General features: G+C 45.5%; 1 protein-coding gene across 6 annotated transcripts in view; it reads left to right on the top strand.

The window, feature by feature from the left end:
• Positions 1–16,170, top strand: part of add1 (adducin 1 (alpha)) — a 194,718-nt gene that overhangs the window by 36,673 nt on the left and 141,875 nt on the right. The gene's annotated exons all lie outside the window — the stretch shown is intronic.

Here is a 16,170-nt window from a genome sequence, read left to right as displayed (position 1 = left end):
GTGTTACCTTTTTTAATTGAACCTCTAGGTGCTCCATTAATATTTAAAATAAACACCAGGTGCAGACTTGACCACTGTACGATAGGTACGAATATGATTTAGGCCATTGCAGTATTGTTTGAGTCCCTGCAAAGAGGCAGACTAGGCCACTTAGCTATATAAGCCTATTCCAATTTTCAATAAGATCAAGGAAGATCTTATCTTGGCCTGTGAGCTGCACCCTTCTGCCTGTTCCACAGTGCTCAACTACTTTTAAAAGATCCGTTAGGAAAATATCTTTTAATAAGATCTGAAGTAAATCCACAGAGGCTGGTACCCTGTCACCAAGTCACCCCTTATTTACATGTGGTAGGTCCTTGACACCAATCCGACTCCCTCAGCTAGGTCCGAGTGTCAGTGTCTGACATTCTTCTTTTAATCTGTTAGCCAGGACTCTGGGACTGTTAATCTAGTCCAGTCAGGAAACTCCGAGGTCCACCTTGCTGACCTTGTTTTAGTCACTACACCTGCCTGCTCAGAGTCCAAAAACACTGGCTTATTCTTTTTTACTTTGTGGTGCCTCCTGGAGTGTTTTAGCACTGAATCAGGTTCCTCTGACTCTGTTGGATACAGGCAGCGTGTATTGCTCAGGAGCTTGCCTTTTGCACCCAGAGAGTCTGAGAAATTCATTGACGTCTTTTTGCCATTGAAAGAAGACAATGTGACAAGATCCACCATGTCCATCTGATGTCTCTTCAATGCTTGACAGAGTGGGAGAACTTATGGGTTCCAACAGCCTTTGATCTGTAGAGCACACTGTTTTGTGACTTTCACATGGTCTCCATGCTTGTTCAGGACTGTTGCTCCTACCTGAACTTTATATGCTGCTGTTCCTGACCTTGCCCCAACTGAGCCTGTTACCATTGCAGGGCCATTTCCATGGCTCCTACACCAAACTTATCCCCTGAAGTAAAATGCTTGGTGGAATCTGGTGCTAGCATTTGATGCCATTTTAATGATACTATCCTGTCTCCTGCAGCTTGGTGCAGAGCTGTTTTACCTTTTAAGCAACTCTGCTGGAGGTATTCCTGTAGACTCATGAGGGATTGTCCTATAATAAAATAGGTAGTGGGACAGCTTGGTATCCAGCGAAGCTGTGGGCTGATTCTTCAAACCTGCCTTCAAAGTTTTTGGACTAGTCTTTCTTCCAGGCCATTGGATGATGAATGGTATGGATCTGTCCTTATGCTGAATGCCATTCGACTTTAGGAAATACCTATTCAAATTTTTCTGGTAAATGATGGCCCATTATCTGTGACCAACACTTCTAGGAGTCAGTGTGTTGTAAATAATGCAGAGATAATGGGAATTGCAGATGCTGGAGATTCCAAGATAATAAAATGTGAGGCTGGATGAACACAGCAGGCCAAGCAGCATCTCAGGAGCACAAAAGCTGACGTTTCGGGCCTAGACCCTTCATCAGAGAGGGGGATGGGGGGAGGGAACTGGAATAAATAGGGAGAGAGGGGGAGGCGGACCGAAGATGGAGAGTAAAGAAGATAGGTGGAGAGGGTGTAGGTGGGGAGGTAGGGAGGGGATAGGTCAGTCCAGGGAAGACGGACAGGTCAAGGAGGTGGGATGAGGTTAGTAGGTAGCTGGGGGTGCGGCTTGGGGTGGGAGGAAGGGATGGGTGAGAGGAAGAACCGGTTAGGGAGGCAGAGACAGGTTGGACTGGTTTTGGGATGCAGTGGGTGGGGGGGAAGAGCTGGGCTGGTTGTGTGGTGCAGTGGGGGGAGGGGATGAACTGGGCTGGTTTAGGGATGCAGTGGGGGAAGGGGAGATTTTGAAACTGGTGAAGTCCACATTGATACCATATGGCTGCAGGGTTCCCAAGTATCCACTTCACCAACACCTTCCACCCCAACCTTCAGTTCACCTGGGCCATCTCCAGCACATCCCTCACCTTCCTGGACCTCTGTCTCCATCTCAGGCAACCAGCTTGTAACTGATGTCCATTTCAAGCCCACCGACTCCCACAGCTACCTAGAATACACCTCCTCCCACCCACCCTCCTGCAAAAATTCCATCCCCTATTCCCAATTCCTCCGCCTCCGCCGCATCTGCTCCCACGATAAGACATTCCACTCCCGCACATCCCAGATGTCCAAGTTCTTTAAGGACCGCAACTTTCCCCCCACGGTGATTGAGAACGCCCTTGACCGCGTCTCCCCCATTCTCCCACATCCCTCACACCCCACCCCCGCCACAACCGCCCCAAGAGGATCCCCCTCGTTCTCACACACCACCCTACCAACCTCCGGATACAACGCATTATCCTCCGACACTTCCGCCATTTACAATCCGACCCCACCACCCAAGACATTTTTCCATCCCCTCCCCTGTCTGCTTTCCGGAGAGACCACTCTCTCCGTGACTCCCTTGTTCGCTCCACACTGCCCTCCAACCCCACCACACCCGGCACCTTCCCCTGCAACCGCAGGAAATGCTACACTTGTCCCCACACCTCCTCCCTCACCCCCATCCCAGGCCCCAAGATGACATTCCACATTAAGCAGAGGTTCACCTGCACATCTGCCAATGTGGTATACTGCATCCACTGTACCCGGTGCGGCTTCCTCTACATTGGGGAAAGCAAGCGGAGGCTTGGGGACCGCTTTGCAGAACACCTCCGCTCAGTTCGCAACAAACAACTGCACCTCCCAGTCGCAAACCATTTCCACTCCCCCTCCCATTCTCTTGATGACATGTCCATCATGGGCCTCCTGCACTGCCACAATGATGCCACCCGAAGGTTGCAGGAACAGCAACTCATATTCCGCCTGGGAACCCTGCAGCCATATGGTATCAATGTGGACTTCACCAGTTTCAAAATCTCCCCTTCCCCCACTGCATCCCTAAACCAGCCCAGTTCATCCCCTCCCCCCACTGCACCACACAACCAGCCCAGCTCTTCCCCCCCCCACCCACTGCATCCCAAAACCAGTCCAACCTGTCTCTGCCTCCCTAACCGGTTCTTCCTCTCACCCATCCCTTCCTCCCACCCCAAGCCGCACCCCCAGCTACCTACTAACCTCATCCCACCTCCTTGACCTGTCCGTCTTCCCTGGACTGACCTATCCCCTCCCTACCTCCCCACCTACACCCTCTCCACCTATCTTCTTTACTCTCCATCTTCGGTCCGCCTCCCCCTCTCTCCCTATTTATTCCAGTTCCCTCCCCCCATCCCCCTCTCTGATGAAGGGTCTAGGCCCGAAACGTCAGCTTTTGTGCTCCTGAGATGCTGCTTGGCCTGCTGTGTTCATCCAGCCTCACATTTTATTATCTTGTAAATAATGCACGCAGTTTTTCTGTAGTCATTCTTGTGTTTGAGTGAACTGTGTGGGCATCTACAGTGACTAAGAACATTGATTATACAGGTCCTTCCATTGGCTGAATGTAAAACTGAGCCCATGGCTTACCAAGCCATTCCCACGAATGTGGGGGAGCTGCTGGCATTAATTTGTCCTTGCTGGCATTCTGGGCACTGCCCCACCAACTGCATCCAAGCCTGGCTACCAGATATAACCTCTTGCCAATATCTTCATTTTGGAAACCCCTGAATGATCCTGGTGTAATTCATCCAGTGTCCTGAGTAAATGTCATCACCAGATAAACACTCTTGCTCCCCACAGCAGTGTGCTGTCCTCTGATCTGGTCTCTCCAGGTCTAAAATGTTTTCGTTCTGTTTGTGACAGCCCTTGGGTTTCCCTCGTTAACTGTTTTAGTTCTGTCAGGATTGGGTCTTGCTGCTTCCAAAGTCTGATATTGTCAGCTATGACTGGAAGGGTGTTTAGAAAATTTTAACTTTTACAGACTCTTCCAGTAATGGTACCACTAGTGGTGTATGCCAATAGGGGATCACTCAATGCATTCGCGACTTGGCCTCCTGGATGGTGTTCTGACTTGTAATTGTACGCGATAAGTACTAGAGCCCACCATTGAGTTCAAACTGAATTGCCATTGCGTTGTTTCTTTCCAAGTATTGGTCCTAGTCTTTTGATAGCGGGATCAAATGATTCAAGCTTTCCAAATAGCATGATGCCAGAAATGCTTAACCTAACTCTAAGAAACTCTCTTGCAATAGTTGTCTTTAGGAACGTTCTTTTATGTCATTGCCAGTGAAGCATCACCCCATCACCCCATGTTTATACACTGAAGGTCCTTGATACTGGTCCAGCTCCCTTAGTGTGAGCAGAACCCCTGATGCTCCCTATTTTATCTGTCAGAAGGGCTCCCTGATTAGGGTTGTTAATCTGGCCCGTTCAGGTAACTCATTCTATGAAATCTGCCTGACTGACCTCATTACAATCGGTACAAGATCACCTCTCGTTTTTCTTAACTCCCAATCTGCTCAGCCATTCCTTTGTAAGAAAATCTCTTCACTCCTGAAGTCAGCTCGGAGTCATGGAAGTCTGCAGCACAGAAAAAAGTCCTTTTGGCCCATCAAATCTGCACCAGTCAAAAACCAACTACCTAATCATTATAATCCCATTTTCCGGCAGTTGGCCTATAACCTTGAATGCCTTTGCTTTGCAAGTGCGCATCTAAATATTAATGAGGGTTTCTGCCTCGATCATCTTTACAGAAAGTGATTCCCACTGCCCCTGACTGAAAAATGTTTTCCTCCTATCTTCTCTAAATCTCCTGCCCCTTACCTTCCATCCAAGTTCACTGGTTCTTAATCCTTACACTAAGCAGAAATGTTCAGTCCTGTCCACCCTATCTGTGTCCCTCCTAATTTTAAACCTATAAATCCATGACCCTTGTTGGCCTTCTCTACGCCAAGGAAAACAACCCCAGTCTATAGTCTGTCTTCAACTAAAACACAACAGGCCACATCCTGGTAAATCTCAGCTGCACCCTGTCTAATGAAATCACATCCCTTCTATAATGTGAATTCCAGATTGGCACACAATATTCTAACTGAGGCCTAACCAACTTTTAATAGATTTCCAGCATAAAGTCCCTGATAACACCTTCCTGTTCTAAATGGAGATTAATTTGGTCTTGCAGAATTTTCTGATTAGTCTCCCTGTCACTGATGTGAGACTCACTGGTCTCTAATTCCCTAATTTTGTCTTTCTCACTGTTCTTGATAGTGGAATCACATCAACTGCCCTCTAGTCCTCTAGCATCTCCCTGTGGGTGGAGAAGAATTACAAATTTAGTTCAGGGTCCCTACGATTTCCTTCCTTTTTTTAACAGCAGCCTGGGATACAACTCATCCTGACCTGGGGATTTGTCCAATTCGAAGCCCTGCAAAGCCTCCAATACCACATTATTCCCTATATCAAATCACTCAAGAATTTCACAGTCCATCTTCCTGATTTCTGTACCTACGTCTTTTTCCTCAATCCTATGTGAAGTACTCATTTAAGACTCTACTAGTGTCTCCAGTTCCTTACATAGACATGATCATAATAAATGGTGGAGCAGCTCAAAGGGCTGAATGGCCTACTCCTGCACCTGTTGTCTATCGTCTCCCTAATCTTGCTGGTTAACGTTTCTTTCATAGCACTTCTTTGTTCCTCTAATGGCTGTAAACCCCCACCCCCGCTGGTCCCTGCGCTTTCTATACTTCACTAGGACCTCTGTTAATTGGTTCTCCTTTATACCTGTTCTACACTTGCTCTTTTTCTCCCTTTTTCATCCATGCCTAAATTTTCTTAGGCATGCAGCATTCTCTGAACTTGTTGCTCAAACAAAGGGAACATGCTGGGCTTGTACTTTTCCCCCATTTCCCTTTTGAATGCCTCCCACTGTCCTGGTGTAAGTTTCCAAGCTGGGAATAAACCCATTCAGGCTGTTCCTCCTCATCTGGACATGACATAATCCATCGCTTTACAATGTTTGACCTGTGTATAAATTGATAAGTAAAACCTTGCTTGGATCTGTTGTTATATCTCATACGGTTTGATGCATTTTCATTTCTGCTGAATCCTGATTTTAGCATATTTTCAATAATCAGCTTTACAGGATTACAGTTTGAGGAGGAAAATGCTCATGTCTTTAAGAAGAATGCCATTACAAATAATCAAGTGAACATTGACCTAAAGGCCTGAATTTCATAAAAATGCTGAAACATTTAGTTACTCGTTTCAGTTCCTAATGAAATTTTGTGTTCCACCTTTAGCATTTTGATTTTAATTACTTTTTCATGTTATGTATGGATTCTTATCCAATTTGAATAGCCTCTGGAATTTGAAACTTGTTATTTTACTGAGGTAACACAATTTGTTCAGTATTTTTAAATACATCACCATGGTCAAACATCAAGAGTTTATTACAAGAAAATATTTCTGTACCATAAGTCCTTGTCTTAAGTTCTATTTTAGGGGAATGCAGGAGGTGCAAGTGTCAGGGGAGAGCTTTGAGAGTGTTGCAATACAGGACGCCACAGTGGCTGAATGGCTAGCACTGCTGCCTCTAAGCGCCAGGGACCCAGGTTTGATTCTAGCCTCGGGCGACTGTCTGTGTGGAGTTTGCACATTTTCCCTGTTACCTCCCACAGTCAGAAGATGTGCGGGTTTGATGGATTGGCCGCGTTAAAATTGCCCTTTAATGTTCAGGGATGAGTAAGTTAGGTGGGTTACTTTTGAGGTTCGGCATGGACTTGGACCAAAGACCCCGTTTCCACATTGTAGGGATTCTATGAAAAGAATATCCCAAGTACAAGGACAGATCAACTTAACTCCAGCTAAGGATTAGCTAAATTACAATGATATATAGCTTGATGTAGTTGATAGGTCACAAACTTGTGGGCAGGATGTGGAGGAACAGATTCTCAATGAAATTGCAGAAGTGTGCAGAAATCATGGAGACTTCAATTTCAGAATATAGATTGGAATAGTAATAGGGTAAGGAACAGTAAAGGGCTGGAGGAACAGCACCTCCTATTCCACCTGGGAACCCTGCACCCCATTGGTCTCAATGTGGATTTCACAAGCTTCAAAATCTCCCTACCCCCAACCTCATCCCAAGACCTGCTTCCCCCCACCTCATCCCTGCCTCCTTGACCTGTCCATTTTTCCTCCCACCTGCCAGTGCCCCCATCCAAATTCCCTACTTACACTCGCCCATACTGGCTTCATCCCCGGCTCCTTGACCTGTCCGTCTTCTCTCCACTAATTTGCTCCTCTATGCACCTTTTATCATCAAATTCTGCCCTCCCCTCCCCCATTTATTTCAGAGCTCCCTTCCCCTCCCACATTTCTGAAGAAGGGTCCAGATTCGAAATGCCAGCTTTCCTGCTCCTCTGCTGCCTGGCCTGCTGTGGTCATCAGCTCCACACCTTGTTATCTATAGTAAAAGAACAAGAGTTCCTAAAGTGAATAAGACAATTTGCTAAAGCAATGTTTCCCAACCAACCAGAAAGGAGGGCTGCTAGACCTGGTTCTTGGGAATGAATTGGGCCATTTGTCGGGGGAGAATATTTAGAGGGTAGGAATCACTGTGCCTTAGGGTTTAAGGTGATTTAAGGACAATGGGGATGAACAATCCAGAGTAAAAATTTAATCTTAGAAATGCCAGCTTGTATGTTTTAACAATGGATCTGCATTGAATTGAGTCCAAAGGTTAGCAGAAAAGGGTAATCGAACAATGAACAATTGAACCTTCAGAGAAGATCAGTTTCTGGCATGGTTATGATATATTCCCTTAGAAGGGCAAGATGGGGTGAAAATATTTAGCGCTCCTTGAGTAGGAAGGGGTTTTAAAAAAAGCAATGTTAGGTAGAAAATACAAGTGAGAATCAGGATATGGAAAGGTCAGGCAGTGCAGAGTGATGCAATGGAAGCGTGGCAGGCCATAATCCAGAAGTCGATAGAACAAAACCATCCTCTTAGTTCCTTTAAAATGTTAATTCTTACCTACACTTCCATCACACTGATAGGACCCTCTGGCACAGTGGTAGTGTCCCTACACCTGGACTGGGAGGCATGTAACATCAGAACATCTGTGAACAGGTTGATTTAGAAAAATGGATTATTTAAAAAAAACGAATGGCGGGGGGGGGAAAGAGAGTGAATATGCATATGTAGCCAAGGCAGTGGAAGGATGAATGGGATCAATAAGGGGCCGAAAAGAGGACTTATACACGGAGGCATAGAACATGAGGTATTTAAGGAAAAAAGTGTCTGCCTTTACCTCAGGAAGATGCTAGCAGGCCCTGGTGAAAAAGACAGAAATTCATTTGCTTAAAAAGTATTAAAATTCATGAGGTATTTGACAATCTGTCTGTATTTAAAGTTGGCAAGTCACTTCCAAGTTGTACACTATCCTGTTTTGCAACCTTATCACTGGTCCTTCGCTGTCGCTAGATTACAATTCTGGAATTCCCTTCCAAACAGCATTGTGGGCTTCCCTCCACCTCGGACTGTAGCAACTTTGAGAAACCAGCTTACCACCTTCTCCAGGACTATCAGGCCAGCATCCCTAACCAGTGATGCCAGTGTCTCATGAACCAAAAAAAAGGCCCACCCAAAGTACTCGGCCTTGCTGCCCTCAATGCTTCCATGAAGTAGTGTTCAATATGTGAGCAAGCTGGTGCATAGCTAAAGGGGCCAGTAGATTGCAGTTGGAAATTTTTCTTGTCCATATTTGACCTGAAGTTTCTTGGGTAGAAGCATTTAGTTTTTATGGCCCTTCGGATTTATTCTGTTTTTCCCCTTCTCAGTTCTTAAACTGCTGGAAAAGCATTATGTCTAATGACTCCTTGTCAATCGAACACTGAGTATTTTTCTGTGATCCAAGGTTTGGCTACTTTTTCCTGGGAAAAAGGAATGCAGTCAGTACATTCATTTCTTAATTTTAGCTATTGTCTGTCCACCTTCATGTCTTTTATTTAAATTACTGACATTATTGTAGCCAACTTGTCCTTCATACCTTTGTCTCTTTTCTTTATTAAACCCTTGCTTTGGATTGGACTACTTCACCTTCCATCCCCAAGGATTAATTAAATCCTTATTTTTACAATACCAAATCTAGGGTAACTTATTCCCTTCTTTGTTAGTTGTCTTCTACACACTCTGGAAATTTGTCATAGACTATGCAAAGCAGATCAGCAATAATAGTATGTGTAGATTAAAGTCACCCATGATCACTGTGGCACCCTTGTTACATCATTCTCTAATTTTCTGTTTAAATCATCTGTCCCCTTACCACTACTGTTTGGAGGCTGAGAGAAACCCCAAAAACGTTTTGCACCTTGCGTTGTTCCTTCTTTACTCCTAGATTGATTTTTTTTTTCTGTTACCATCCAGATTTTGAGCCAATTCTCTTACGATTGCACTGATTTTAATCTTTGCTAACAGCATTTTTTAAGCGTGTCCTTCCTAAATACTGAAGGCTGTTAGTTCTTAGCCTTACTCACCCTGCAACCATATTTTGTGTTGTCTACAAATTTAGCCACTGTACATTTGCATCCTTGCTCTAAGTCAGTAATATACATTGTAAATGGTGGTCCCAATACTGATCCCTGTAGCACTCCACTGGTTATAGGTCACCAACATGCAAAAGAACCCCTTATCCCCATTCACCCTGCAATACGGTTTCTTACTGGGCCCAAAGTTGCCTCTGCCACAGCCTCTGTGAAGGATGCAAACGCCACTAGAAACCCAAACTTGTCTTTGCCACAGCAGTGAGTCAGCAGTCAGACTGCCTCGTGGATGTACCCAAACCACCTCTGAAGCTGCTGCCATGCGTCTACATGGGCCTACTTGCCAGCACCGAATTAGTCACTGCGAGCTCCAAACTCTTAAAGGTGCAAGTAGAATAAAATAAAGAGAAATAAATGAGAAAAGTGGGCGGGGGGGGGGAACAAAAAGGAAAGTTGGTGGAGCGGACAAGCTTTGAGCTCAGAAAACCTACTGTACTGCTATCTTACTGGAAGGGTGTTTGCTGTTGTATTCGTTTCATACTTCTGTCTTTTCAGTCCTCCTTTTGCAGGATTCTGAATTTATCCTAGTCTTCAGGGCTATCACTGACTTTTGCCTCCTTACATTCTTTTTCTTTCAACTTAGTATGGTCCTTAACTTCCTTGGTTAGCCATGGTTGGTTTATCTGTCTCTTAAAATCTTTCCACCTTACTGGGACATACTTGTTGCTGAAAATCATGATTTACATTCTTAAAATATCTGCCACCGTTTGCTTACTGTCATTCCAGCTAATCTATGTGCCCAGTCTGCCTTAGCTAAGTCCATCATCGTTTCATTGCAATTCCCTTTAAATATAGTTGTTTCTGACCTAAGCTTCTCACTCCTCAAATTGAATAATAAATTCAATCATGTGTTAGAACATGGACACAGGCAGGTGAGCCAATCGGCCTTTCTACCTCCGTATTCGCAACACATTAAAACTGTCAAAGACTCCAGTAGTTACTACAGTAGTTCCTAACTAGGTTTTTGAATAACTAATCCCAAACTTTCCAAATGATAATTCTAGACTCTGGCTTTATATCTTAAACAAAAGTTTAAATACATTATTAAATACATAGAGGGGGGAAAAATGGTGGTGTAGTTAATGTCTGTTTTAAATCCAAAACAGACTTGTTTTTCAGCCCCCATTCACATAAAAGACAGACAAACACTATTATTTTATAAATAATAAAAAAACAAACCTGGCCAGATTACTTAAATGGCCTTCATGATGCATTGTTTCACAAGAAGAGTTGTGGACTTCTGAGTCGCTTCTCTAGAAGCGTTAATTAGGGTCACCTTTCCAGTTCGCTCAGGTAAAATTCAGTACTTCTAATTCAGCTTTCTATTCTTTTGGCGTTCTGGAAGCTGATGTTGGAGATTAGGCAGGGAAATCTTGATGCAAATCCTTTATGCTGTGTCACCAAACTGAGTTCCCCAGAAAACACAGTTCAAAAAAAACTTTCAACTCTTGCCCTGACCATGATAGACTGATGGTCTCTTTCCGCAACCTCAATTACATTCAACATCTGCTTCAATGTAGGATCACTTCCAGACTTACTGGAGCTAGTTTCCAAACAGTGACCTCATTAATAGCCAACTTCTGCAGCTGTTAAACAGTGCTCTTTCCAAAGACACTGACTGTAGGAGCCCTTCTAATCAAGTATTGGCTTGAAATTAACCTCCAGGCATATTTGGTTTGTTCTTTTTCTTTGACCACAACCTATTCCCCAAAGTCCACAAGTCATCTTCAGTTCACGACTCCAAAGCAAAGTTAATTAAAATGAATAAAAATAATGAAAAATCAGCTTGGGTACTACTTCCCGGGGACCTTTTTAATCTTAGATCATTCATTAAACCTGCCTCATCATCTGTTACCATATCTGAGAAAGCCTGTTCCCTGTTGACTCCGTGACATTTTGCTCCAGGAAGCTTTCCTAACACACTTTGAATTTGTCTTAACTATCCTTTTCAACATGATTAACTCGATCAACATGAATGTCAAAGTCATCTGTAATTGTTGCTGTATTCTGTTCACAAGCTCCTATTATTTGCTGATTTATCCCTTTCTCCTGTTTGGGGATCTGTGCATTAGTCCTGCCAATGTTGCTTTTCCCTTGCTGCTTCCTCACCTTCACCCAAATGGACACTACATCTTCAGATCATATCCGTTTACCTTTGTTTGCACCATTCATATTATTCTGAATGTTTGTGGATTAAGATAAAGCCTTTAGGCTTTCCTTTTTTTGCCATTTTTGGTCATCCTAACCTTTTTTACAGTGACCCTATTTGCCTTGTGCCCTTGATTACCTTGTCTTCCTTTTTTTTGTAATTTCAGTGTTCTTTCTTTTATTACTGCCCTTGTTTCTCATCTCTTTCCCTCGTCACCCTGCTTAAGTTCTCATCTGCCTGCTGTTCTAGTTTAAATCCTCATCAACCACACCAGCAAATACTTGCGCAAGGGCATCAGTCTCAGTGCTGTTCAGTTTGTACTGGTCCTAATCTCCCTGGAATCTGAAACCTCCCCCTTTGCATCATCTCTCCAGCCATGTCTTCAACTGATATATATCCTACTGTTTCTATTCTCCCTAATGTGGCACAATAGTAATCCTGAGATAATGGGAACTGCAGATGCTGGAGAATCCGAGATAACAAAGTATGTAGCTGGATGAAGACAGGAGGCCAAGCAGCATCTCAGGAGCACAAAAGCTGACGTTTCAGGCCTAGACCCTTCTTCAGAAAAGGGGGATAGGGAGAGGATTCTGAAATAAATAGGGAGAGAGGGGGAGGCGGACCGAAGATGGATAGAGGAGGCAGACAAATTAAAGGGGCGGGGATGGAGCCAGTGGAGGTGATTGCAGGTGGGGAGGGGTAGGTCAGTTCGGCGAGGGCAGACAGGTCAAGGCGGGATGAGGTTAGGAGGAAGGAAATGGGGCTGTGGCTTGAGGTGAGAGGAGGGGATAGGTGAAAGGAAGAACAGGTTAGGGAGGTGGGGACGAGCTGGGCTGGTTTTGGGATACGGTAGGGGGAGGGGAGATTTTGAAGCTTGTGAAATCCACATTGATACCATTGGGCTGCAGGGTTCCCAAGCAGAATGAGTTGCTGCTCCTGCAACCTTTGGGTGGCATCATTGTGGCACTTCAGGAGGCCCAAGATCGACACGTCGTCTAAGGAATAGGAGGGGGAGTTGAAATTGTTCGCGACTGGGAGGTGCAGTTGTTTATTGCAAACCAAGCGTAGGTGATCCGCCAAGCGGTCTCCAAGCCTCCGCTTGGTTTCTCCAATGTAGAGGAGGCCCTTTTTAAACTTGAGATTGGGGTGGAAGTTGTTGGTGAAGTGGATGAACTATTCGAGCTCCTCGTGGGAGCACGAGGTGTCGCCGATACAATCGTCAGTGTAACCTGGACCATCTCCTACACGTCCCTCGCCTTCCTGGACCCGTCTGTCTCCATCTCAGGCAACCACCTAGAAACCAATTTCTCTTTCAAGCCCACTAATTCCCACAGCTACCTAGAATACACCTCCTCCCATCCACTTTCCTGCAAAAATTCCATTCCCTATTCCCAATTCCTTCACCTCCTCCACATCTGCTTCCAGGATGAGGTATTCCACTCCCTCATGGATCTCCATATGTCCTCATTCTTCAAGGGCTGCAACCCAGCCCACCTCTCCCCCTGCAGTGGTCGAGAACGCCCTCGATCGTGTTTCCTGCAACTCATCCCTCACACCCTGTTCCTGCAATAACCAGCAAAAGAGAATTGCTCTCACCCTCACATACCACCCCACCAACCTCCGGATCCAACGCATCATCCTCTGACACTTCTGCCATCTGCAATCTGACCCCACAGCCAAAGACATTTTTCCATCCCCACCCTTGTCTGCTTTCTGGAAGAACCACTCTCTCCGTGACTCCCTTGTCGGCTCCACGCTCCACACTCCACACTCCCCTCCAACCCCACCACACCCGGCACTTTCCCCTGCAACCACAGGAAGTGCTACACTTGCCCCCACACCACCTCCCTCACCCCCATCCCAGGCCCCAAGAAAACTTTACACATCAAGCAGATGTTCACCTGCACATCTGCCAATGTGGTATACTGCATCCACTGTACCCATTGTGGCCTCCTCTACATTGAGGAAACCAAGCGGAGGCTTAGGCGTTCTGCAAAGCAGTCCCCCATGCTCAATTAGCAATAAATAGCTGCACCTCCCAGTCGCAACCCATTTCAACTTTCCCTCCCATTCCTTAGATGACATGTCCATGCTGGGCCCTCTGCAATGCCATAATGATGCCACCCATAGGTTTGCAGGAACAGCAACTCATATTCCGTTTGGGAACCCTGCAGCCCAATGGTATCAATGTGGATTTCACAAGCTTCAAAATCTTACCCCCCCCGCCACTGCATCCCAAAACCAGCCCTGCTCGTCCTCAACTCCCTAACCTGTTCTTCCTCTCACCTATTCCACCCCTCCCAAGCCGCAGCCCTACTTCCTTCTTCCTAACCTCATCCTGCCCTCCTCGACCTGTCTGCCCTTGCCGGACTGTCCTATCCCCTCCCCACCTAGACTCACCTCTACTGGCTCTACCCCCACCCCACCCCTTTAATTTGTCTGTCTCCTCTCCACCTATCATCTCCTCTATCCATCTTCGATCCACCTCCCCCCCCCCCCCCCCCCTATTTATTTCAGAATCCTCTCCCCATCCCCCTTTTCTGGTGAAGGGTCTAGGCCCGAAACGTCAGCTTTTGTGCTCCCAAGATGCTGCTTGGCCTCCTGCGTTCATCCACCTCCACACTTTGTTATCCCAGTAATCCTGAGATCACTGCCTTTGTGGTCCATCTTTTCAACTTAGTTCTGAACACCCTATATTTGGGTTTTAAAAACAAGAGGGAAGAGGCCCTAAAATTTATGCCACTTGTTCTGATGAACTGTCACTAAACTCACCTCTGCTTTCTTTGCAGACCTGCTGAATTTTGACAACTACTTTTGTTTCAGACCTCCAGCATCTGCAATTCTTTGCCTTAAGTTATAGAACATAGATCAGTACAGGCCCTTCAGCCCACGATGTTGTGCTGACCTATTATCCTACTAAGATCAATCTACTCTGTATGCCCTACATTTCACGATCCTCTTTGTGCCTATCCAAGAGCTGCTTAAAAGACTCCACTACCACTACTGGCAGCGCGTTCCACATGCCCACCACTCTTGACATCTCCCCTATACCTTCCTCCAATCATCTTATAATCATGCCCCCTCGTAATAGTCATTTCCACCCTGGGAAAATGTTTCTATCTATCCGCTTTATCTATGCCCCCCAACATCTTGTACACTTCTATCAAGTCACCTCTCACCTTTCTTCGCTCCAATGAAAAAAGTCCTCGCTCTTGCAAACTTTCCTCCTAAAACATGCCCTCCGGTCCCGGCAGCATCCTGGTAAATCTCTGAAGCTTCCACATCTTTCCTGTAATGAGGTGACCAGAACTGAACACAATATTCCAAGTGTGGTCAAACCAGAGTTTTACAGAACTGCAGCATAACTTCACGGTTCTTAAATTCAATTCCCCTGCCGGTGAAAGCCAATGCACCATACACCTTTACAACCCTATCAACTTGGGAAATAACTTTGAGGGATCTGTGGTCGTGGGCTCCGAGATCCTTCTGTTCCTCCACACTGCCAAGACTCCTGCCATTAACCCTGTATTCTGCGTTCAAATTTGACCTTCCAAAATGAATCGCTTCACACTTTCCTGGGTTGAATTCCATCTGCCACTTCTTTGCCAAGCACTCTGTCTTGTCAATGTCCCGTTGCAACCTACAACAGTCCCCCGTACCCACCACAACTCCACTAACCTTCGTGTCATCGGCAAACTTGCTATCCCACTCTTCCACTCCCACGCACAAGTAATTTATAAAGATCACAAAGCAGAGGTCCCAGAACAGATTCCAGTGGAGCACCACTGGTCACTGAGCTCCAGGCTGAAAACTTTCCATCTACTGTCACCCTCTGTCTTATGTTGGATGGCCGGTTTTGTATCCAGACAGCCAACTTGCCCTGAATCCCATGCCTCCTTACTTTGTGAATGAGCCTACCGTGTGGAACCTTATCAAATGCCTTGCTAAAATCCATATACACCATGTCCACTGCTCTACCTTCATCTATGTGTTTTGTCACATCCTCAAAGAATTCAATAAAGCTTGAGACATGACTCATCCCCCTCAGCCATGCTATTTCAAATCAGACTATGCTTTCCCAAAATAATCACACATACTACCTTTCAGAATTCTGTCCAATAATTTGCCCACCACAGAAGTAAGACTGATAAGTCTGTAATTTCCAGGATTATCCCTATTCCCTTTCTTGAACAAGGGAATGACATTTGCCACCTTCCAGTCTCTGTACTACTCCAGTGGACAGTGAGGATGCAAAGATCATTGCCAAAGGGGCAGCAATCTCTTCCCTTGCTCCCTGTACTAACCTTGGGTATATCCTATCTGGCCCGGGGGACTTATCTATCTGCATGTTTTTCTAAATTTCTAGAAAATCCTCCTACTATCATCAACCTGTTCGAGCATATCTGCCTGTTTCATGCTGTCCTCTCAAACTTCAAGGTCCCTCTTACTGCTGAATACTGAAGCAAAGTATTCATTAAGGACCTCCCTTACCACCTCTGACTCCACGCACAATTTCCCTCCAATATTCCTGATTGGCCCTGGCCTC

This window comes from Stegostoma tigrinum, chromosome 3, assembly GCF_030684315.1.
Source record: "Stegostoma tigrinum isolate sSteTig4 chromosome 3, sSteTig4.hap1, whole genome shotgun sequence".
NCBI classification, from domain to species: Eukaryota; Metazoa; Chordata; class Chondrichthyes; order Orectolobiformes; family Stegostomatidae; genus Stegostoma; species Stegostoma tigrinum.
This window is presented reverse-complemented; position numbering and strand designations above follow the sequence as displayed.